The 24796-nt window shown below is 49.1% G+C and overlaps 1 pseudogene; it reads right to left on the reverse strand.

Annotated features, from left to right (window-relative positions):
* Positions 1 to 5699: 5699 nt before the first annotated feature.
* Positions 5700 to 8125, reverse strand: LOC116370613 (ATP synthase subunit d, mitochondrial-like; annotated as a pseudogene).
* Between the last annotated feature and the right edge of the window lie 16671 nt (positions 8126 to 24796).

Here is a 24796-nt window from a genome sequence, read left to right on the forward strand (position 1 = left end):
GTCTGACAACATGAGGCAACATTAGGACTGGTTTCCTCCAGAAACGTCTGGCTGACAACATTAGGACTGTTTTCCTCCAGGAACGTCTGGCCGACAACATGAGGACTGTTTCCTACAGAAACGTCTGGCTGACAACATTAGACGGTTTTTTCCTCCAGAAACGCTGGTCTGACACATGAGGCAACATTAGGACTGTTTTCCTCTTCCCCAGAAACGTCTGGCTGACACATGAGGCAACATTAGGACCGTTTTTCCTACGAAACGTCTGGCTGACAACATTAGAGACTGTTTCCTCAGAAACGTCTGGCCAACAACATGAGGCAACATTAGGACTGTTTTCCTCCAGAAACGTCTGGCTGACAACATGAGGCAACATTAGGACTGTTTTTTCCTCCAGGAACGTCTGGCTGACAACATGAGGCAACATTAGGACCGTTTTCCTCCAGAACGTCTGGCGACAACATGAGGCAACATTAGGACGGTTTTCCTCCAGAAACGTCTGGCTGACAACATGAGGCAACATTAGGACTGTTTTCCTCCAGAACGTCTGGCGACAACATGAGGCAACATTAGGACTGTTTTCCTCCAGAAACGTCTGGCTGACAACATGAGGCAACATTAGGACTGTTTTCCTCCAGAACGTCTGGCTGACAACATGAGGCAACATTAGGACTGTTTTCCTCCAGAAACGTCTGGCTGACAACATGAGGCAACATTAGGACTGTTTTCCTCCAGGAACGTCTGGCTGACAACATGAGGCAACATTAGGACTGTTTTCCTACAGAAACGTCTGGCTGACAACATTAGGACTGTTTTCCTCCAGAAACGTCTGGCTGACAACATGAGGCAACATTAGGACTGTTTTCCTCCAGAAACGTCTGGCTGACAACATGAGGCAACATTAGGACTGTTTTCCTACAGAAACGTCTGGCTGACAACATTAGGACTGTTTTCCTCCAGAAACGTCTGTCTGACAACATGAGGCAACATTAGGACTGTTTTCCTACAGAAACGTCTGCTGACAACATTAGGACTGTTTTCCTCCAGAACGTCTGGCCGACAAACATGAGGACTGTTTTCCTCCAGAACGTCTGGCTGACAACATGAGGCAACATTAGGACCGTTTTCCTCCAGAAACGTCTGGCTGACAACATGAGGCAACATTAGGACCGTTTCCTCCAGAAACGTCTGGCTGGCAACATGAGCAACATTAGGACCGTTTTCCTCCAGAAACGTCTGGCCCACAACATGAGGCAACATTAGGACTGTTTTCCTCCAGGAACGTCTGGCCGACAACATGAGGCAACATTAGGACTGTTTTTCCTCCAGAAACGTCTGGCTGACAACATGAGGCAACATTAGGACTGTTTTCCTCCAGGAACGTCTGGCTGACATCATGAGGCAACATTAGGACTGTTTTCCTCCAGAAACGTCTGCTTCATGATGTTTCCTCAGCTTGTTTACTTCCTAGTACTGAGACAGCGGTATCTTGGCAACACTAATATAAATACATTTGATTGACTGAAGCATGAAGTTCCAGTACCCATCTCCGGTTGAGAACGCTTTCCATCATAATAATCACACCGATGTCTGATAGGGATCGATGAGGACATGTTCTACTCTGAAACAGCTTAGTAAACTGAGAACGCTTTCCATCATAATAATCACACAATGTCTGATAGGGATCGATGAGGACATGTTCTACTCTGAAACAGCTTAGTCATGATGTAAACTGAATCCACATTACAGCATGCTACTACATACCAGACTAATAATGTTGTGACTGAACCAGTGTGACAGTACCACAAAGTGGACAGAATACTACATACCAGATGACTGAACCAGCATTACAATACCACACAGTGGACAGGATACTACATACCAGATGACTGAACCAGTGTCACAGTACCACACAGTGGACAGGATACTACATATCAGATGACTGAACCAGTGTTACAGTACCACCCAATGGATAGGATACTACATACCAGATGACTGAACCAGTATTACAGTACCACACAGTGGACAGGATACTACATACCAGATGACTGAACCAGTATTACAGTACCACACAGTGGACAGGATACTACATACCAGATGACTGAACCAGTGTTACAGTACCACACAGTGGACAGGATACTACATACCAGATGACTGAACCAGTATTACAGTACCACACAGTGGACAGGATACTACATACCAGACTAATAATGTTGTGACTGAACCAGTGTTACAGTACCACACAGTGGACAGGATACTACATATCAGATGACTGAACCAGTGTTACAGTACCACACAGTGGACAGGATACTACATATCAGATGACTGAACCAGTGTTACAGTACCACCCAATGGATAGGATACTACATACCAGATGACTGAACCACACAGTGGACAGAATACTACATACCAGATGACTGAACCAGTATTACAGTACCACACAGTGGACAGGATACTACATACCAGATGACTGAACCACACAGTGGACAGAATACTACATACCAGATGACTGAACCAGTGTTACATTACCACACAGTGGACAGAATACTACATACCAGATGACTGAACCAGTGTTACATTACCACACAGTGGACAGAATACTACATACCAGATGACTGAACCAGTGTTACAGTACCACACAGTGGACAGAATACTACATACCAGATGACTGAACCAGTGTTACATTACCACACAGTGACAGAATACTACATACCAGATGACTGAACCAGTGTTACATTACCACACAGTGGACAGAATACTACATACCAGATGACTGAACCAGTGTTACAGTACCACACAGTGGACAGAATACTACATACCAGATGACTGAACCAGTGTTACATTACCACACAGTGGACAGAATACTACATAACAGACTAATAGGCTGAACAAAAATATAAAGTCAACATGTAAAGTGCTGGGTCATATGTTTCATGAGCTGAAATAAAGATCACCACATTTTCTATATGCAAAATGTTTTCTGCATTCCTGTTACTGATCAATTCTTCTTTGCCAAGATATTTAATCCCCCTGACAGTCTGGCATATCAAAAAGCTGATTGAACAGCATGATGATTTCACAGGTGCACCTTGTACTGGGGACAATAAAAGGCCACTCTAAAATGTGCAGTTGTCACACATGCCACAGATGTCTCAAGCTTTGAGTGAGCGTGACATTGACATGCTGGCAACAGGAATGTCCACCAGAACTGTTGCCAGATGATTAAATTGTAATTTCTATACCATAGAGCCTACAGCATATATATTTTTTTGGGCAGTAAATCCAACCGGCCTCACAAACACAGACCATGTGTAACCACGGCAGCCCAGGACGTCCACATCAGGCTTCTTCCCCTGCGGGATTGTCTGAGACCTGCCAACCAGACAGCTGATGAAACCAAGCAGCATTTCTGTCTAGAATAAAGCCCCTTTGTAGGGAAAAACTCATTCTGATTGGCTGGGTCTTGCCCCCCAGTGGGTGGGCCTATGCCCTCAGCCCACCCATGGCTGCGCCCCTGGCCAGTCAAATGCAAATGCATGCTTTTCAACCGGTCGCTGCCTGCACCTGCATGCCCGACTAGCATCACCACCCTGGATGGTTCCGACCTAGAATATGTGGACGTCTATAAGTACCTAGGTGTCTGGCTAGACTGCAAACTCTCCTTCCAGACTCATATCAAACATCTCCAATCGAAAATCAAATCAAGAGTCGGCTTTCTATTCCGCAACAAAGCCTCCTTCACTCAAGCCGCCAAGCTTACCCTAGTAAAACTGACTATCCTACCGATCCTCGACTTCGGCGATGTCATCTACAAAATGGCTTCCAACACTCTACTCAGCAAACTGGATGCAGTCTATCACAGTGCCATCCGTTTTGTCACTAAAGCACCTTATACCACCCACCACTGCGACTTGTATGCTCTAGTCGGCTGGCCCTCGCTACATATTCGTCGCCAGACCCACTGGCTCCAGGTAATCTACAAGTCTATGCTAGGTAAAGCTCCGCCTTATCTCAGCTCACTGGTCACGATGGCAACACCCATCCGTAGCACGCGCTCCAGCAGGTGTATCTCACTGATCATCCCTAAAGCCAACACCTCATTTGGCCGCCTTTCGTTCCAGTACTCTGCTGCCTGTGACTGGAACGAATTGCAAAAATCGCTGAAGTTGGAGACTTTTATCTCCCTCACCAACTTCAAACATCAGCTATCTGAGCAGCTAACCGATCGCTGCAGCTGTACATAGTCTATGGTAAATAGCCCACCCTTTTCACCTACCTCATCCCCATACTGTTTTTATTTATTTACTTTTCTGCTCTTCTGCACACCAATATCTCTACCTGTACATGACCATCTGATCTTTTATCCAGTGTTAATCTGCAAATTGTAATTATTTGCCTACCTCCTCATGCCTTTTGCACACATTGTATATAGACCCCCCCTTTGTTTTCTACTGTGTTATTGACTTGTTAATTGTTTACTCCATGTGTAACTCTTGTTGTATGCTCACACTGCTATGCTTTATCTTGGCCAGGTCGCAGTTGCAAATGAGAACTTGTTCTCAACTAGCCTACCTGGTTAAATAAAGTGTTCTCAACTAGCCTACCTGGTTAAATAAAGGTGTTCTCAACTAGCCTACCTGGTTAAATAAAGGTGTTCTCAACTAGCCTACCTGGTTAAATAAAGGTGTTCTCAACTAGCCTACCTGGGTTAAATAAAGGTGTTCTCAAACTAGCCTACCTGGTTAAATAAAGGTGAAATAAAAAATAAAAAATAAAATGTGAAGTCCATAGATTAGGGGCTAATTCATTCATTTTAATTGACTGACTTCCTTATATGAACTGTAACTCAGTAAATTCGTTAACATTTTGCATGGAACGTTTAGATTTCTGTTCAGTGTAGTTAAGTGTGTAACAATTATTTCCCCCCCCAGGTAGAGCTCATATTAAACTCATCACAGGCCTTAGTGTGTAACATTATTTCCCCCCCAGGTAGAGCTCATATTAAACTCATCATCAGAGCCTTAGTGTTTAACATTATTTCCCCCCCAGGTAGAGCTCATATTAAACTAATCACAGGCCTTAGTGGTGTAACATTATTTCCCCCCCAGGTAGAGCTCATATTAAACTCATCACAGGCCTTAGTGTGTAACATTATTTCCCCCCAGGTAGAGCTCATATTAAACTCATCACAGGCCTTAGTGTGTAACATTATTTCCCCCCCAGTAGAGCTCATATTAAACTCATCACAGGCCTTAGTGTGTAACATTATTTCCCCCCCAGGTAGAGCTCATATTAAACTAATCACAGGCCTTAGTGTGTAACATTATTTCCCCCCAGGTAGAGCTCATATTAAACTCATCACAGGCCTTAGTGTGTAACATTATTTCCCCCCCAGGTAGAGCTCATATTAAACTCATCACAGGCCTTAGTGTGTAACATTATTTTCCCCCCCAGGTAGAGCTCATATTAAACTCATCACAGGCCTTAGTGTGTAACATTATTTTCCCCCCAGGTAGAGCTCATATTAAACTCATCACAGGCCTTAGTGGTAACATTATTTTCCCCCCCAGGTAGAGCTCATATTAAACTCATCACAGGCCTTAGTGGTAACATTATTTCCCCCAGGTAGAGGCTCATTGAAACTCATCACAGGCCTTAGTGTGTAACATTATTTTCCCCCCCAGGTAGAGCTCATATGAAACTCATCACAGGCCTTAGGATCTCACCTTGGATTCAAACTCAGCCACCATGCCGGCTCTGGGCCACGTTGGTCTTATAGAAGCTCCAGTCGATGGTAACAGGCTTCTCTGGCAGAGAGGACAGCCTGTAGACAGAGCCATCAACAACAGCTCATTTGATGTCACTTATAAAACTAATCATTGTGGGAAAGAGATTGTGGAGATTTTCATTTACAGTAGCATGCATGTACGAGACACACTCACTTTGCAGCGACCTGTGTGTCTTGGTTGACAATACTTTGTAAATTCAACTCCAACGACACGCCCTTCACATAGGCATATAAAACGCTAGATGGGAGAATCCTAAAATTGTTTCTCATTTTCCCATTGACATCAATGCAAGTGAAAGTTTTACCTCTATTGGCTGGCTCTGAAGTGCAAGTCATGAACTAGGCCTAAATGTTAACTCTGGGTACTAGGCCTAAATGTTAACTCTGGGTACTAGGCCTAAATGTTAACTCTGGGTACTAGGCCTAAATGTTAACTCTGGGTACTAGGCCTAAATGTTAACTCTGGGTACTAGGCCTAAATGTTAACTCTGGGTACTAGGCCTAAATGTTAACTCTGGGTACTAGGCCTAAATGTTAACTCTGGGTACTAGGCCTAAATGTTAACTCTGGGTACTAGGCCTAAATGTTAACTCTGGGTACTAGGCCTAAATGTTAACTCTGGGTACTAGGCCTAAATGTTAACTCTGGGTACTAGCCTAATGTTAACTCTGGGTACTAGGCCTAAATGTTAACTCTGGGTACTAGGCCTAAATGTTAACTCTGGGTACTAGGCCTAAATGTTAACTCTGGGTACTAGGCCTAAATGTTAACTCTGGGTACTAGGCCTAAAATGTTAACTCTGGGTACTAGGCCTAAATGTTAACTCTGGGTACTAGGCCTAAATGTTAACTCTGGGTACTAGGCCTAAATGTTAACTCTGGGTAGGCTACGTACTTGGCACCGATGGCGTCTGAGCGCGTCTTGAGGTTGTTGAACATGGCCCTCTGGTTGGGGGGAACCCTCTCAGCAAAGGCCAACCAGTCAATGGCTTTCAATGCCGCACGTTTCCCAGCCATCTTTCTGTCTGTGTCTGTCAAAGATTGGAAACGGGGTCAACAAAAGTCCTTCAATAGAGCTGCTAAAACCCACAAGAGATACAGATCATAACATGGAAGAAAACCGTTAGACACTTGAGGGGATGGATCGTACATGCACGTCCTACTGCACGTCCTACTGCACTTCCTACTGCACTTCCTACTGCACGCCATGACATGTCCTACTGCACGTCCTACTGCACGCCATGACATGTCCTACTGCACGCCATGACATGTCCTACTGCACGCCATGACATGTCCTACTGCATGTCCTACTGCACGCCATGACATGTCCTACTGCACGCCATGACATGTCCTACTGCATGTCCTACTGCACGCCATGACATGTCCTACTGCACGCCATGACATGTCCTACTGCATGTCCTACTGCACGCCATGACATGTCCTACTGCACGTCCTACTGCATGTCCTACTGCATGTCCTACTGCACGTCCTACTGCACGTCATGACATGTCCTACTGCACGTCATGACATGTCCTACTGCACGCCATGACATGTCCTACTGCACGTCCTACTGCACGCCAATGCATGACCACACCGATCAGGCAGGTTGCGGTCACACACAGGTGACAATTTGACTGGCAGTGCACTGAGATTAGAAACTAGCTAGCCTGACTCTTCAACAACACGGTCATGTAGTGGCTACTGTTAGAGATGTAGCTATTATCTAACTGATCGGAGTCCTAACCAACACAAAAAAAGCCAATAGAAGTTCTGACAGCGCCAAACTCATGTTTGCTGACAGATGGCAAGCTGGTTAACGTTTTAGCTAAGTTAGCTCTCAAGCTACTAAACTAGGCTAACTAACAAATAGTCGTTAGCTTCGCCTAGCTACTGCAATCCAATAATGTAGCTAAGTGGATATTTTATACTTAGCCATATCATCTTATATAGTTATATTTTAGACATACAAATTCATATTTTACGTTCAAAGAGCAAGAGTCCGCTGAAGGTCTAGCAGTTAGCTAGTTAGTTGCCTAGCCAACACTGCAAGGTCAGAGCCCAGCTGCGGTGGATCTCAACCAATCGTCGACCAAACAGAATTCAAGTTGTTTTTAAAATCAAACTTTATCATCTGTCCCCATAGAATATACGTTGCAAAGATTAAAATATCGACGTTTAGATGCCATTTGAAGATAGATCATACCGTACAGTGGACAAGTTGTTCCAAATGTGAAGATGGTTCACCGGACACGGAAGTGACAGAAATAATCTCGACGAGAAACTACACCGTGGATTTGGGTTGCTGCCGCCTGCTGGCATATTGCACTCATTACATAGCAGATTGATCAGAACATATATATATATATATATATATACACAGCGACCCAGCGACCCAGGTCCGTGCTTCATGTAGGCTTACCCTGGCGTGATGTTTTGAGAACCGCACAAATCTCTCTCCGACAAGGTCACTTTTAACACTAATTATCATAACGAATTTATTAGAGGAAATTGAGTTGAATATATTGCTAAAACTCACCTTATCCAAGAGAGAATTACACGGCTATCAAAACATAGCGCCAAATTAAGCCTACACCAAACACACAATTAATCAAACAAATGTTGTAAATTTCCCAATGTGAAAAAGGAATGGCCATTGGAACCATTTTTATGGGTATTATGACGCGTCCACTGTGCCAGATGGATTTATGACGTGAAATCGTCAGCCCTGTTATGGTCAAACCAGTTTCTTTATTTATTATGACGCGTCCACTGTGCCAGATGGATTTATGACGTGAAATCGTCGGCCCTGTTATGGTCAAACCAGTTTCTTTATTTATTATGACGCGTCCACTGGGCCAGATGGATTTATGGCTGATTTAACATGAAATCGTCAACCCTGTTACGGTCAACCATGTTACTTTATTTGGCACATAATAGGCACTATGGATTTGTATTATTATTTATTTAACCTCTTGAGATGGGAAAACATGCTTATTAAGTTGAACATGTTCATCTTCATGACAGAATGTAAACATGAGGTGAAATCAAACCGTTTTTCCCCCACCCAGTTTCACTACCCAAAAGTGACTTAATGTGGTGGAACAAGCCATGTTTGCTAATATCATGAAAGTGAAGGTGCGTTTGTAGCCTACTACACAGTTACAAAATGGCGCACATTTCTTGGCAACATTAGAAGTCAGATAAATGTGTTGATTTGAAGGAAATGAGTCCTTTTAATGTTAAAAAAGAAACAACCTATCCCTCATTTTAAAGGTCAACCCTGTTACCTGATGTGAACTACAGATTATTATCCATTATGTTAACCAGCAGGGCTGACTTTTGAAAAAAGATTGAAGTGAGATTTGCAATGTGAATTTCATTGACCCCTGGCACAATCCCTAGATGAGGGACAGGGGGGGTCCTCCCCCAGGATGATTTTACTGTTTTAAAGCTAATTTCCTCCAATTCTGCATATGTATTTGACATGGTTTAGGCTTGTGACCAGGATGGAACATTTGGTGTATTCAGGATGCTTGGAAAATTAAATTAACTTAAAATTCGACAACTTTGTTACTTTGAGATCTTTTTTGGGGGGTGGGGGGGGGGGGGGGGGGGGGGGGGGGGATGGGGGGGGGGATGGGGGGGGGGGAATTTAAAGTATGCTAATATTTTTGTTCTTCTTTTTGTTGTTGGTTTTCCACTGTATTCAGACAGTAATGAAATAAGATAGGGAGACAGGCAAATGCTAGAAACAGTGGGAAGGCTGGAAGCAGGGATTGATCTCTGTTCTCAGGTGGAAAGTTGTATGGGACAAGTGACGGGGACACCAAGGCTGCACAGGAAGTTGTATGGGACAAGTGACGGGGACACCAAGGCTGCACAGGAAGTTGTATGGGACAAGTGACGGGGACACCAAGGCTGCACAGGAAGTTGTATGGGACAAGTGCCGGGGACACCAAGGCTGCCACAGGAAGTTGTATGGGACAAGTGCCGGGGACACCAAGGCTGCACAGGAAGTTGTATGGGACAAGTGCCGGGGACACCAAGGCTGCACAGGAAGTTGTATGGGACAAGTGCGGGGACACCAAGGCTGCACCAGGAAGTTGTATGGGACAAGTGCCGGGGACACCAAGGCTGCACAGGAAGTTGTATGGGACAAGTGCCGGGGGACACCAAGGCTGCACAGGAAGTTGTATGGGACAAGTGCCGGGGACACCAAGGCTGCACAGGAAGTTGTATGGGACAAGTGCCGGGGACACCAAGGCTGCACAGGAAGTTGTATGGGACAAGTGCCGGGGACACCAAGGCCTGCACAGGAAGTTGTCATATTAATGGTTGGTGGCAGTGGGTAACCAAATCATAGACTGCAGTCTGCTTGTCCATAGACTGTTTTCAAGGTAAAGACACAAACATTTTATATTTTGTAATGTGGGTGAACTATATGCTTAAATAGGGCTGGAAGAAAGTCATGCTTGCTCTCTAAACGTCACAATAAGCACAGTGGCTTGACTGCATTTATTAGACAAACAATGAATGACAGTGACAGATATACGAAGATGACAATCATCATTCTGTTGTCTTTTGCTCCAATGGGTTGAATAAAGTCTAGTAAAATATCTATCTAGATAAGTGATAACCCTGTCTAAATCTGATTATTACAACACTTACCTTTCATGAGGGTGGAGACATGGACCAGATCTTCATCATTCACTGATACAGTAAACGGTTTGGTTCGGAAAGAAACAGTCAAACTCTCTCTCCCTGGAGGGGAGATAACTGGGGATGAACCTAGACAATCTCTCTCTCTCTGGAGTGGAGATAACAGGGGCTGAACCTGGACATCTCTCTCTCTCTCTGGAGTGGAGATAACAGGGGCTGAACCTGGACATCTCTCTCTCTCTCTGGAGTGGAGATAACAGGGGCTGAACCCTGGACATCTCTCTCTCTCTGGAGTGGAGATAACTGGGGCTGAACCTGGACATCTCTCTCTCTCTGGAGTGGAGATAACTGTGGCTGAACCTGGACATCTCTCTCTCTCTGGAGTGGAGATAACAGGGGCTGAACCTGGACATCTCTCTCTCTCTGGAGTGGAGATAACAGGGACTGAACCTGGACATCTCTCTCTCTCTCTGGAGTGGAGATAACTGTGGCTGAACCTGGACATCTCTCTCTCTCTGGAGTGGAGATAACTGTGGCTGAACCTGGACATCTCTCTCTCTCTGGAGTGGAGATAACAGGGGCTGAACCTGGACATCTCTCTCTCTCTCTGGAGTGGAGATAACAGGGGCTGAACCTGGACATCTCTCTCTCTCTGGAGTGGAGATAACAGGGGCTGAACCTGGACATCTCTCTCTCTCTGGAGTGGAGATAACAGGGGCTGAACCTGGACATCTCTCTCTCTCTGGAGTGGAGATAACAGGGGCTGAACCTGGACATCTCTCTCTCTCTCTGGAGTGGAGATAACAGGGGCTGAACCTGGACATCTCTCTCTCTGGAGTGGAGATACTGTGGCTGAAACTGGACATCTCTCTCTCTCTGGAGTGGAGATAACAGGGGCTGAACCTGGACATCTCTCTCTCTCTCTCTCTCTCTGGAGTGGAGATAACTGTGGCTGAACCATGGACATCTCTCTCTCTCTGGAGTGGAGATAACAGGGGCTGAACCTGGACATCTCTCTCTCTCTGGAGTGGAGATAACAGGGGCTGAACCTGGACATCTCTCTCTCTGGAGTGGAGATAACAGGGGCTGAACCTGGACATCTCTCTTCTCTCTCTCTCTCTCTGGAGTGGAGATAACTGTGGCTGAACCTGGACATCTCTCTCCTCTCTGGAGTGGAGATAACAGGGGCTGAACCTGGACATCTCTCTCTCTCTGGAGTGGAGATAACAGGGGCTGAACCTGGACATCTCTCTCTCTCTCTGGAGTGGAGATAACAGGGGCTGAACCTGGACATCTCTCTCTCTCTGGAGTGGAGATAACTGTGGCTGAAACTGGACATCTCTCTCTCTCTGGAGGGAGATAAACAGGGCTAGAACCTGGACATCTCTCTCTCTCTCTCTCCTGGAGTGGAGATAACTGTGCTGAACCTGGACATCTCTCTCTCTCTGGAGTGGAGATAACAGGGGCTGAACCTGGACATCTCTCTCGCTCTCTGGAGTGGAGATAACAGGGGCTGAACTGGACATCTCTCTCTCTCTGGAGTGGAGATTAACTGTGGCTGACCTGGACAACTCTCTCTCTCTCTCTGGAGTGGAGATAACTGTGGCTGAACCTGGACATCTCTCTCTCTGGAGTGGAGATAACAGGGGCTGAACCTGGACATCTCTCTCTCTGGAGTGGAGATAACAGGGGCTGAACCTGGACATCTCTCTCTCTCTCTGGAGTGGAGATAACAGGGGAAGAACCTGGACATATCTCTCTCTGGAGTGGAGATAACAGGGGCTGAACCTGGACATCTCTCTCTCTGGAGTGGAGATAACTGTGGCTGAACCTGGACAACTCTCTCTCTCTGGAGTGGAGATAACAGGGGCTGAACCTGGACATCTCTCTCTCTCTCTCTGGAGTGGAGATAACAGGGGCTGAACCTGGACATCTCTCTCTCTCTGGAGTGGAGATAACAGGGGCTGAACCTGGACATATCTCTCTCTCTCTGGAGTGGAGATAACAGGGGCTGAACCTGGACATCTCTCTCTCTGGAGTGGAGATAACAGGGGCTGAACCTGGACATCTCTCTCTCTCTGGAGTGGAGATAACAGGGGCTGAACCTGGACATCTCTCTCTCTGGAGTGGAGATAACTGTGGCTGAACCTGGACATCTCTCTCTCTCTGGAGTGGAGATAACAGGGGCTGAACCTGGACATCTCTCTCTCTCTCTCTCTCTCTGGAGTGGAGATAACAGGGGCTGAACCTGGACATTTCTCTCTCTGGAGTGGAGATAACAGGGGCTGAACCTGGACATCTCTCTCTCTCTGGAGTGGAGATAACTGGGGCTGAACCTGGACATCTCTCTCTCTGGAGTGGAGATAACAGGGGCTGAACCTGGACATCTCTCTCTCTGGAGTGGAGATAACAGGGGCTGAACCTGGACATCTCTCTCTCTCTGGAGTGAGATAACTGTGGCTGAACCTGGACATCTCTCTCTCTCTGGAGTGGAGATAACAGGGGCTGAACCTGGACAACTCTCTCTTTGGAGTGGAGATAACAGGGGCTGAACCTGGACATCTCTCTCTCTGGAGTGGAGATAACAGGGGCTGAACCTGGACATCTCTCTCTCTGGAGTGGAGATAACAGGGCTAAACCTGGACATCTCTCTCTCTCTCTGGAGTGGAGATAACAGGGGCTGAACCTGGACATCTCTCTCTCTGGAGTGGAGATAACTGTGGCTGAACCTGGACAACTCTCTCTCTGGAGTGGAGATAACAGGGGCTGAACCTGGACATCTCTCTCTCTCTCTGGAGTGGAGATAACAGGGGCTGAACCTGGACATCTCTCTCTCTGGAGTGGAGATAACAGGGGCTGAACCTGGACATATCTCTCTCTCTCTGGAGTGGAGATAACAGGGGCTGAACCTGGACATCTCTCTCTCTGGAGTGGAGATAACAGGGGCTGAACCTGGACATCTCTCTCTCTGGAGTGGAGATAACAGGGGCTGAACCTGGACATCTCTCTCTCTTTCTCTGGAGTGGAGATAACAGGGGCTGAACCTGGACATCTCTCTCTCTGGAGTGGAGATAACAGGGCTAAACCTGGACATCTCTCTCTCTCTCTGGAGTGGAGATAACAGGGGCTGAACCTGGACATCTCTCTCTCTGGAGTGGAGATAACTGTGGCTGAACCTGGACAACTCTCTCTCTCTGGAGTGGAGATAACAGGGGCTGAACCTGGACATCTCTCTCTCTCTCTGGAGTGGAGATAACAGGGGCTGAACCTGGACATCTCTCTCTCTTTCTCTGGAGTGGAGATAACAGGGGCTGAACCTGGACATCTCTCTCTCTGGAGTGGAGATAACAGGGGCTGAACCTGGACATATCTCTCCCTCTCTGGAGTGGAGATAACAGGGGCTGAACTTGGACATCTCTCTCTCTGGAGTGGAGATAACAGAGGCTGAACCTGGACATCTCTCTCTGGAGTGGAGATAACAGGGGCTGAACCTGGACATCTCTCTCTCTCTGGAGTGGAGATAACAGGGGCTGAACCTGGACACTCTCTCTCTCTGGAGTGGAGATAACTGTGGCTGAACCTGGACAACTCTCTCTCTCTGGAGTGGAGATAACAGGGGCTGAACCTGGACATCTCTCTCTCTGGAGTGGAGATAACAGGGCTGAACCTGGACATATCTCTCTCTCTCTGGAGTGGAGATAACAGGGGCTGAACCTGGACATCTCTCCTCTCTGGAGTGGAGATAACAGGGGCTGAACCTGGACATCTCTCTCTCTGGAGTGGAGATAACAGGGGCTGAACCTGGACATCTCTCTCTCTGGAGTGGAGATAACAGGGGCTGAACCTGGACATCTCTCTCTCTGGAGTGGAGATACAGGGGCTGACCTGGACATCTCTCTCTCTGGAGTGGAGATAACTGTGGCTGAACCTGGACATCTCTCTCTCTCTGGAGTGGAGATAACAGGGGCTGAACCTGGACAACTCTCTCTTGGAGTGGAGATAACAGGGGCTGAACCTGGACATCTCTCTCTCTGGAGTGGAGATAACAGGGGCTGAACCTGGACATCTCTCTCTCTGGAGTGGAGATAACAGGGCTAAACCTGGACATCTCTCTCTCTCTCTGGAGTGGAGATAACAGGGGCTGAACCTGGACATATCTCTCTCTCTCTGGAGTGGAGATAACAGGGGCTGAACCTGGACATCTTCTCTCTGGAGTGGAGATAACAGGGGCTGAACCTGGACATCTCTCTCTCTGGAGTGGAGATAACAGGGGGCTGAACCTGGACATCTCTCTCTCTTTCTCTGGAGTGGAGATAACAGGGGCTTGAACCTGGACATCTCTCTCTCTGGAGTGGAGATAACAGGGCTAAACCTGGACATCTCTCTCTCTCTCTGGAGGTGGAGATAACAGGGGCTGAACCTGGACATCTCTCTCTCTGGAGTGGAGATAACTGTGGCTGAACCTGGACAACTCTCTCTCTCTCTGGAGTGGAGATAACAGGGGCTGAACCTGGACATCTCTCTCTCTCTCTGGAGTGGAGATAACAGGGGCTGAACCTGGACATCTCTCTCTCTGGAGTGGAGATAACAGGGGCTGAACCTGGACATATCTCTCTCTCTCTGGAGTGAGATAACAGGGGCTGAACCTGGACATCTCTCTCTCTGGAGTGGAGATAACAGGGGCTGAAACTGGACATCTCTCTCTCTGGAGTGGAGATAACAGGGGCTGAACCTGGACATCTCTCTCTCTTTCTCTGGAGTGGAGATAACAGGGGCTGAACCTGGACATCTCTCTCTCTGGAGTGGAGATAACAGGGGCTGAACCTGGACATATCTCTCCCTCTCTGGAGTGGAGATAACAGGGGCTGAACTTGGACATCTCTCTCTCTGGAGTGGAGATAACAGAGGCTGAACCTGGACATCTCTCTCTCTGGAGTGGAGATAACAGGGGCTGAACCTGGACATCTCTCTCTCTCTGGAGTGGAGATAACAGGGGCTGAACCTGGACATCTCTCTCTCTGGAGTGGAGATAACTGTGGCTGAACCTGGACAACTCTCTCTCTCTGGAGTGGAGATAACAGGGGCTGAACCTGGACATCTCTCTCTCTGGAGTGGAGATAACAGGGGCTGAACCTGGACATATCTCTCTCTCTCTGGAGTGGAGATAACAGGGGCTGAACCTGGACATCTCTCTCTCTGGAGTGGGAGATAACAGGGGCTGAACCTGGACATCTCTCTCTCTGGAGTGGAGATAACAGGGGCTGAACCTGGACATCTCTCTCTCTGGAGTGGAGATAACAGGGGCTGAACCTGGACATCTCTCTCTCTGGAGTGGAGATAACAGGGGCTGAACCTGGACATCTCTCTCTCTGGAGTGGAGATAACTGTGGCTGAACCTGGACATCTCTCTCTCTCTGGAGTGGAGATAACAGGGGCTGAACCTGGACATCTCTCTCTCTCTCTCTGGAGTGGAGATAACAGGGGCTGAACCTGGACATCTCTCTCTCTGGAGTGGAGATAACAGGGGCTGAACCTGGCCATCTCTCTCTCTCTCTGGAGTGGAGATAACTGGGGCTGAACCTGGACATCTCTCTCTCTGGAGTGGAGATAACAGGGGCTGAACCTGGACATCTCTCTCTCTGGAGTGGAGATAACAGGGGCTGAACCTGGACATATCTCTCTCTCTGGAGTGGAGATAACTGTGGCTGAACCTGGACATCTCTCTCTCTCTGGAGTGGAGATAACAGGGGCTGAACCTGGACATATCTCTCTCTGGAGTGGAGATAACAGGGGCTGAACCTGGACATCTCTCTCTCTGGAGTGGAGATAACTGTGGCTGAACCTGGACAACTCTCTCTCTCTCTCTGGAGTGGAGATAACTGTGGCTGAACCTGGACATCTCTCTCTCTGGAGTGGAGATAACAGGGGGCTGAACCTGGACATCTCTCTCTCTGGAGGGGAGATAACAGGGCTGAACCTGGACATCTCTCTCTCTCTCTGGAGTGGAGATACAGGGGCTGAACCTGGACATATCTCTCTCTGGAGTGGAGATAACAGGGGCTGAACCTGGACATCTCTCTCTCTGGAGTGGAGATAACAGGGGCTGAACCTGGACATAATCTCTCTCTCTCTGGAGTGGAGATAACAGGGGCTGAACTTGGACATCTCTCTCTCTGGAGTGGAGATAACAGAGGCTGAACCTGGACATCTCTCTCTCTCTGGAGTGGAGATAACAGGGGCTGAACCTGGACATCTCTCTCTCTCTGGAGTGGAGATAACAGGGGCTGAACCTGGACATCTCTCTCTCTGGAGTGGAGATAACTGTGGCTGAACCTGGACATCTCTCTCTCTCTGGAGTGGAGATAACAGGGGCTGAACCTGGACATCTCTCTCTCTCTCTCTCTCTGGAGTGGAGATAACAGGGGCTGAACCTGGACATCTCTCTCTCTGGAGTGGAGATAACAGGGGCTGAACCTGGACATCTCTCTCTCTCTGGAGTGGAGATAACTGGGGCTGAACCTGGACATCTCTCTCTCTGGAGTGGAGATAACAGGGGCTGAACCTTGACATCTCTCTCTCTGGAGTGGAGATAACAGGGGCTGAACCTGGACATCTCTCTCTCTGGAGTGGAGATAACAGGGGCTGAACCTGGACATCTCTCTCTCTGGAGTGGAGATAACAGGGGCTGAACCTGGACATCTCTCTCTCTCTGGAGTGGAGATAACTGTGGCTGAACCTGGACATCTCTCTCTCTCTGGAGTGGAGATAACAGGGGCTGAAGCTGGACATCTCTCTCTCTGGAGTGGAGATAACTGTGGCTGAAGCTGGACATCTCTCTCTCTGGAGTGGAGATAACTGTGGCTGAACCTGGACATCTCTCTCTCTCTCTGGAGTGGAGATAACTGTGGCTGAACCTGGACAAATCTCTCTCTCTCTCTGGAGTGGAGATAACTGTGGCTGAACCTGGACATCTCTCTCTCTGGAGTGGAGATAACAGGGGCTGAACCTGGACATCTCTCTCTCTCTCTGGAGTGGAGATAACAGGGGCTGAAGCTGGACATCTCTCTCTCTGGAGTGGAGATAACTGTGGCTGAAGCTGGACATCTCTCTCTCTGGAGTGGAGATAACTTGTGGCTGAACCTGGACAACTCTCTCTCTCTGGAGTGGAGATAACAGGGGCTGAACCTGGACATCTCTCTCTCACTCTGGAGTGGAGATAACAGGGGCTGAACCTGGACATCTCTCTCTCTGGAGTGGAGATAACAGGGGCTGAACCTGGACATATCTCTCTCTCTCTTTCTGGAGTGGAGATAACAGGGGCTGAACCTGGACATCTCTCTCTCTGGAGTGGAGATAACAGGGGCTGAACCTGGACATCTCTCTCTCTCTCTGGAGTGGAGATAACAGGGGCTGAACCTGGACATCTCTCTCTCTGGAGTGGAGATAACAGGGGCTGAACCTGGACATCTCTCTCTCTGGAGTGGAGATAACAGGGGCTGAACCTGGACATCTCTCTCTCTGGAGTGGAGATAACAGGGGCTGAACCTGGACATCTCTCTCTCTGGAGTGGAGATAACTGTGGCTGAACCTGGACATCTCTCTCTCTCTGGAGTGGAGATAACAGGGGCTGAACCTGGACATCTCTCTCTCTCTGGAGTGGAGATAACAGGGGCTGAACCTGGACATATCTCTCTCTGGAGTGGAGATAACTGTGGCTGAACCTGGACATCTCTCTCTCTCTGGAGTGGAGATAACTGTGGCTGAACCTGGACATCTCTCTCTCTCTGGAGTGGAGATAACAGGGGCTGAACCTGGACATATCTCTCTCTGGAGTGGAGATAACAGGGGCTGAACCTGGACATCTCTCTCTCTGGAGTGGAGATAACAGGGGCTGAACCTGGACATCTCTCTCTCTCTGGAGTGGAGGATAACAGGGGCTGAACCTGGACATCTCTCTCTCTGGAGTGGAGATAACAGGGGATGAACCTGGACATCTCTCTCTCTCTGGAGTGGAGATAACAGGGGATGAACCTGGACATCTCTCTCTCTCTCTGGAGTGGAGATAACAGGGGCTGAACCTGGACATCTCTCTCTCTGGAGTGGAGATAACTGTGGCTGAACCTGGACATCTCTCTCTCTCTCTGGAGTGGAGATACTGGGGCTGAACCTGGACATCTCTCTCTCTCTCTGGAGTGGAGATAACAGGGGCTGAACCTGGACATCTCTCTCTCTCTCTCTGGAGTGGAGATAACAGGGGCTGAACCTGGACATCTCTCTCTCTGGAGTGGAGATAACAGGGGCTGAACCTGGACATCTCTCTCTCTCTGGAGTGGAGATAACTGGGGCTGAACCTGGACATCTCTCTCTCTGGAGTGGAGACAACAGGGGCTGAACCTGGACATCTCTCTCTCTGGAGTGGAGATAACAGGGGCTGAACCTGGACATCTCTCTCTCTCTGGAGTGGAGATAACTGTGGCTGAACCTGGACATCTCTCCCTCTCTGGAGTGGAGATAACAGGGGCTGAACCTGGACATCTCTCTCTCTCTCTCTCTGGAGTGGGGATAACAGGGGCTGAACCTGGACATCTCTCTCTCTGGAGTGGAGATAACAGGGGCTGAACCTGGACATCTCTCTCTCTGGAGTGGAGATAACAGGGGGCTGAACCTGGACATCTCTCTCTCTGGAGTGGAGATAACTGGGGCTGAACCTGGACATCTCTCTCTCTGGAGTGGAGATAACAGGGGCTGAACCTGGACATCTCTCTCTCTCTGGAGTGGAGATAACTGTGGCTGAACCTGGACATCTCTCTCTCTCTGGAGTGGAGATAACAGGGGCTGAACCTGGACATCTCTTCTCTCTGGAGTGGAGATAACAGGGGCTGAACCTGGACATCTCTCTCTCTCTGGAGTGGAGATAACAGGGGCTGAACCTGGACATCTCTCTCTCTGGAGTGGAGATAACAGGGGCTGAACCTGGACATCTCTCTCTCTGGAGTGGAGATAACAGGGGCTGAACCTGGACATCTCTCTCTCTGGAGTGGAGATAACAGGGGCTGAACCTGGACATCTCTCTCTCTGGAGTGGAGATAACAGGGGCTGAACCTGGACATCTCTCTCTCTGGAGTGGAGATAACAGGGGCTGAACCTGGACATCTCTCTCTCTCTGGAGTGGAGATAACAGGGGCTGAACCTGGACATCTCTCTCTCTGGAGTGGAGATAACAGGGGCTGAACCTGGACATCTCTCTCTCTGGAGTGGAGATAACAGGGGCTGAACCTGGACATCTCTCTCTCTGGAGTGGAGATAACAGGGCTGAACCTGGACATCTCTCTCTCTCTGGAGTGGAGATAACAGGGGCTGAACCTGGACATCTCTCTCTCTCTGGAGTGGAGATAACAGGGGCTGAACCTGGACATCTCTCTCTCTGGAGTGGAGATAACAGGGGCTGAACCTGGACATCTCTCTCTCTGGAGTGGAGATAACAGGGGCTGAACCTGGACATCTCTCTCTCTCTGGAGTGGAGATAACAGGGGCTGAACCTGGACATCTCTCTCTCTGGAGTGGAGATAACAGGGCTGAACCTGGACATCTCTCTCTCTCTCTGGAGTGGAGATAACAGGGGCTGAACCTGGACATCTCTCTCTCTGGAGTGGAGATAACAGGGGCTGAACCTGGACATCTCTCTCTCTCTGGAGTGGAGATAACAGGGGCTGAACCTGGACATCTCTCTCTCTCTGGAGTGGAGATAACAGGGGCTGAACCTGGACATCTCTCTCTCTGGAGTGGAGATAACAGGGGCTGAACCTGGACATCTCTCTCTCTCTGGAGTGGAGATAACAGGGGCTGAACCTGGACATCTCTCTCTCTGGAGTGGAGATAACAGGGGCTGAACCTGGACATCTCTCTCTCTGGAGTGGAGATAACAGGGGCTGAACCTGGACATCTCTCTCTCTCTCTGGAGTGGAGATAACAGGGGCTGAACCTGGACATCTCTCTCTCTGGAGTGGAGATAACAGGGGCTGAACCTGGACATCTCTCTCTCTCTGGAGTGGAGATAACAGGGGCTGAACCTGGACATCTCTCTCTCTGGAGTGGAGATAACAGGGGCTGAACCTGGACATCTCTCTCTCTGGAGTGGAGATAACAGGGGCTGAACCTGGACATCTCTCTCTCTCTGGAGTGGAGATAACAGGGGCTGAACCTGGACATCTCTCTCTCTGGAGTGGAGATAACTGGGCTGAACCTGGACATCTCTCTCTCTCTGGAGTGGAGATAACAGGGGCTGAACCTGGACATCTCTCTCTCTGGAGTGGAGATAACAGGGGCTGAACCTGGACATCTCTCTCTCTCTGGAGTGGAGATAACAGGGGCTGAACCTGGACATCTCTCTCTCTGGAGTGGAGATAACCAGGGGCTGAACCTGGACATCTCTCTCTCTGGAGTGGAGATAACAGGGGCTGAACCTGGACCATCTCTCTCTCTGGAGTGGAGATAACAGGGGCTGAACCTGGACATCTCTCTCTCTGGGAGTGGAGATAACAGGGGCTGAACCTGGAACATCTCTCTCTCTGGAGTGGAGATAACAGGGGCTGAACCTGGACATTCTCTCTCTCTGGAGTGGAGATAACAGGGGCTGAACCTGACATCTCTCTCTCTGGAGTGGAGATAACAGGGGCTGAACCTGGACATCTCTCTCTCTCTGGAGTGGAGGATAACTGGGGCTGAACCTGGACATCTCTCTCTCTCTCTGGAGTGGAGATAACAGGGCTGAAACCTGGACATCTCTCTCTCTGGAGTGGAAGATAACAGGGGCTGAACTGGACATCTCTCTCTCTGGAGTGGAGATAACTGTGGCTGAACCTGGACATCTCTCTCTCTCTGGAGTGGAGATAACAGTGGCTGAACCTGGACATCTCTCTCTCTCTCTGGAGTGGAGTAACTGTGCTGAAACCTGGACAAATCTCTCTCTCTCTCTGGAGTGGAGATAACTGTGGCCTGAACCTGGACATCTCTCTCTCTGGAGTGGAGATAACAGGGGCTGAACCTGGACATCTCTCTCTCTGGAGTGGAGATAACAGGGGCGGAAACCTTGGATCATCTCTCTCTCTCTGGAGTGGAGATAACAGGGGCTGAACCTGGACATCTCTCTCTCTGGAGTGGGATAACAGGGGCTGGAACCTGGACATCTCCTCTCTTGGAGTGGAGATAACAGGGCTGAACCTGGACATCTCTCTCTCTGGAGTGGAGATAACAGGGGCTGAACCTGACATCTCTCTCTCTCTGGAGTGGAGATAACAGGGGCTGAACCTGGACATCTCTCTCTCTTCTGGTGGAGATAAAAGGGCTGAACCTGGACATATCTCTCTCTCTGGAGTGGAGATAACTGGGGCTGAACCTGGACATCTCTCTCTCTCTGGAGTGGAGATAACAGGGGCTGACCTGGACATTCTCTCTCTCTGGAGTGGAGATAACTGGGGGCTGAACCTGGACATCTCTCTCTCTGGAGTGGAGATAACAGGGGCTGAACCTGGAGCATCTCTCTCTCTTCTGGAGTGGAGATAACTGGGGCTGAACCTGGACACTCTCTCTCTGGAGTGGAGATACGGGGCGAACCATGGGACATCTCTCTCTCTCTGGAGTGGAGATAAACAGGGGCTGAACCTGGACATCTCTCTCTCTGGAGTGGAGATAACAGGGGCTGAACCTGGACATCTCTCTCTCGGGAGTGGAGATAACGAGGGGCTGAACCTGGACATCTCTCTCTCTGGAGTGGAGATAACAGGGGCTGAACCTGGACATCTCTCGGAGTGGAGATAACAGGGGCTGAACCTGGACATCTCTCTCTCTCTGGAGTGGAGATAACAGGGGCTGAACCTGGACATCTCTCTCTCTCTGGAGTGGAGATAACAGGGGCTGAACCTGGACATCTCTCTCTCTGGAGTGGAGATAACAGGGGCTGAACCTGGACATCTCTCTCTCTGGAGTGGAGATAACAGGGGCTGAACCTGGACATCTCTCTCTCTCTCTGGAGTGGAGATAACTGGGGCTGAACCTGGACATCTCTCTCTCTCTCTGGAGTGGAGATAACTGTGGCTGAACCTGGACATCTCTCTCTCTGGAGTGGAGATAACAGGGGCTGAACCTGGACATCTCTCTCTCTCTCTGGAGTGGAGATAACAGGGGCTGAACCTGGACATCTCTCTCTCTGGAGTGGAGATAACTGGGGCTGAACCTGGACATCTCTCTCTCTGGAGTGGAGATAACTGGGGCTGAACCTGGACACTCTCTCTCTCTGGAGTGGAGATAACAGGGGCTGAACCTGGACATCTCTCTCTCTCTGGAGTGGAGATAACAGGGGCTGAACCTGGACATCTCTCTCTCTGGAGTGGAGATAACAGGGGCTGAACCTGGACATATCTCTCTCTCTCTCTGGAGTGGAGATAACAGGGGCTGAACCTGGACATCTCTCTCTCTGGAGTGGAGATAACAGGGGCTGAACCTGGACATCTCTCTCTCTCTCTGGAGTGGAGATAACAGGGGCTGAACCTGGACATCTCTCTCTCTGGAGTGGAGATAACAGGGGCTGAACCTGGACATCTCTCTCTCTGGAGTGGAGATAACAGGGGCTGAACCTGGACATCTCTCTCTCTGGAGTGGAGATAACAGGGGCTGAACCTGGACATCTCTCTCTCTGGAGTGGAGATAACTGTGGGGCTGAACCTGGACATCTCTCTCTCTGGAGTGGAGATAACAGGGGCTGAACCTGGACATCTCTCTCTCTCTGGAGTGGAGATAACAGGGGCTGAACCTGGACATATCTCTCTCTGGAGTGGAGATAACAGGGGCTGAACCTGGACATCTCTCTCTCTCTGGAGTGGAGATAACAGTGGCTGAACCTGGACATCTCTCTCTCTCTGGAGTGGAGATAACAGGGGCATGAACCTGGACCATCTCTCTCTCTGGAGTGGAGATAACAGGGGCTGAACCTGGACATCTCTCTCTCTGGAGTGGAGATAACAGGGGCTGAACCTGGACATCTCTCTCTCTCTGGAGTGGAGATAACAGGGGCTGAACCTGGACATCTCTCTCTCTGGAGTGGAGATAACAGGGGCTGAACCTGGACATCTCTCTCTCTCTGGAGTGGAGATAACAGGGGCTGAACCTGGACATCTCTCTCTCTCTCTGGAGTGGAGATAACAGGGGCTGAACCTGGACATCTCTCTCTCTGGAGTGGAGATAACTGTGGCTGAACCTGGACATCTCTCTCTCTCTCTGGAGTGGAGATAACTGGGGCTGAACCTGGACATCTCTCTCTCTCTCTGGAGTGGAGATAACAGGGGCTGAACCTGGACCTCTCTCTCTCTGGAGTGGAGATAACAGGGGCTGAACCTGGACATCTCTCTCTCTGGAGTGGAGATAACAGGGGCTGAACCTGGACATCTCTCTCTCTCTGGAGTGGAGATAACAGGGGCTGAACCTGGACATCTCTCTCTCTGGAGTGGAGATAACAGGGGCTGAACCTGGACATCTCTCTCTCTGGAGTGGAGATAACAGGGGCTGAACCTGGACATCTCTCTCTCTCTGGAGTGGAGATAACTGTGGCTGAACCTGGACATCTCTCTCTCTGGAGTGGAGATAACAGGGGCTGAACCTGGACATCTCTCTCTCTCTCTGGAGTGGAGATAACAGGGGCTGAACCTGGACATCTCTCTCTCTGGAGTGGAGATAACAGGGGCTGAACCTGGACATCTCTCTCTCTGGAGTGGAGATAACAGGGGCTGAACCTGGACATCTCTCTCTCTGGAGTGGAGATAACAGGGGCTGAACCTGGACATCTCTCTCTCTGGAGTGGAGATAACAGGGGCTGAACCTGGACATCTCTCTCTCTCTGGAGTGGAGATAACTGGGGCTGAACCTGGACATCTCTCTCTCTCTGGAGTGGAGATAACAGGGGCTGAACCTGGACATCTCTCTCTCTGGAGTGGAGATAACAGGGGCTGAACCTGGACATCTCTCTCTCTGGAGTGGAGATAACAGGGGCTGAACCTGGACATCTCTCTCTCTGGAGTGGAGATAACAGGGGCTGAACCTGGACATCTCTCTCTCTGGAGTGGAGATAACAGGGCTGAACCTGGACATCTCTCTCTCTGGAGTGGAGATAACAGGGGCTGAACCTGGACATCTCTCTCTCTGGAGTGGAGATAACAGGGGCTGAACCTGGACATCTCTCTCTCTCTGGAGTGGAGATAACAGGGGCTGAACCTGGACATCTCTCTCTCTGGAGTGGAGATAACTGGGGCTGAACCTGGACATCTCTCTCTCTCTGGAGTGGAGATAACTGGGGCTGAAC

This window comes from Oncorhynchus kisutch, unplaced genomic scaffold (assembly GCF_002021735.2).
Source record: "Oncorhynchus kisutch isolate 150728-3 unplaced genomic scaffold, Okis_V2 scaffold2661, whole genome shotgun sequence".
NCBI classification, from domain to species: Eukaryota; Metazoa; Chordata; class Actinopteri; order Salmoniformes; family Salmonidae; genus Oncorhynchus; species Oncorhynchus kisutch.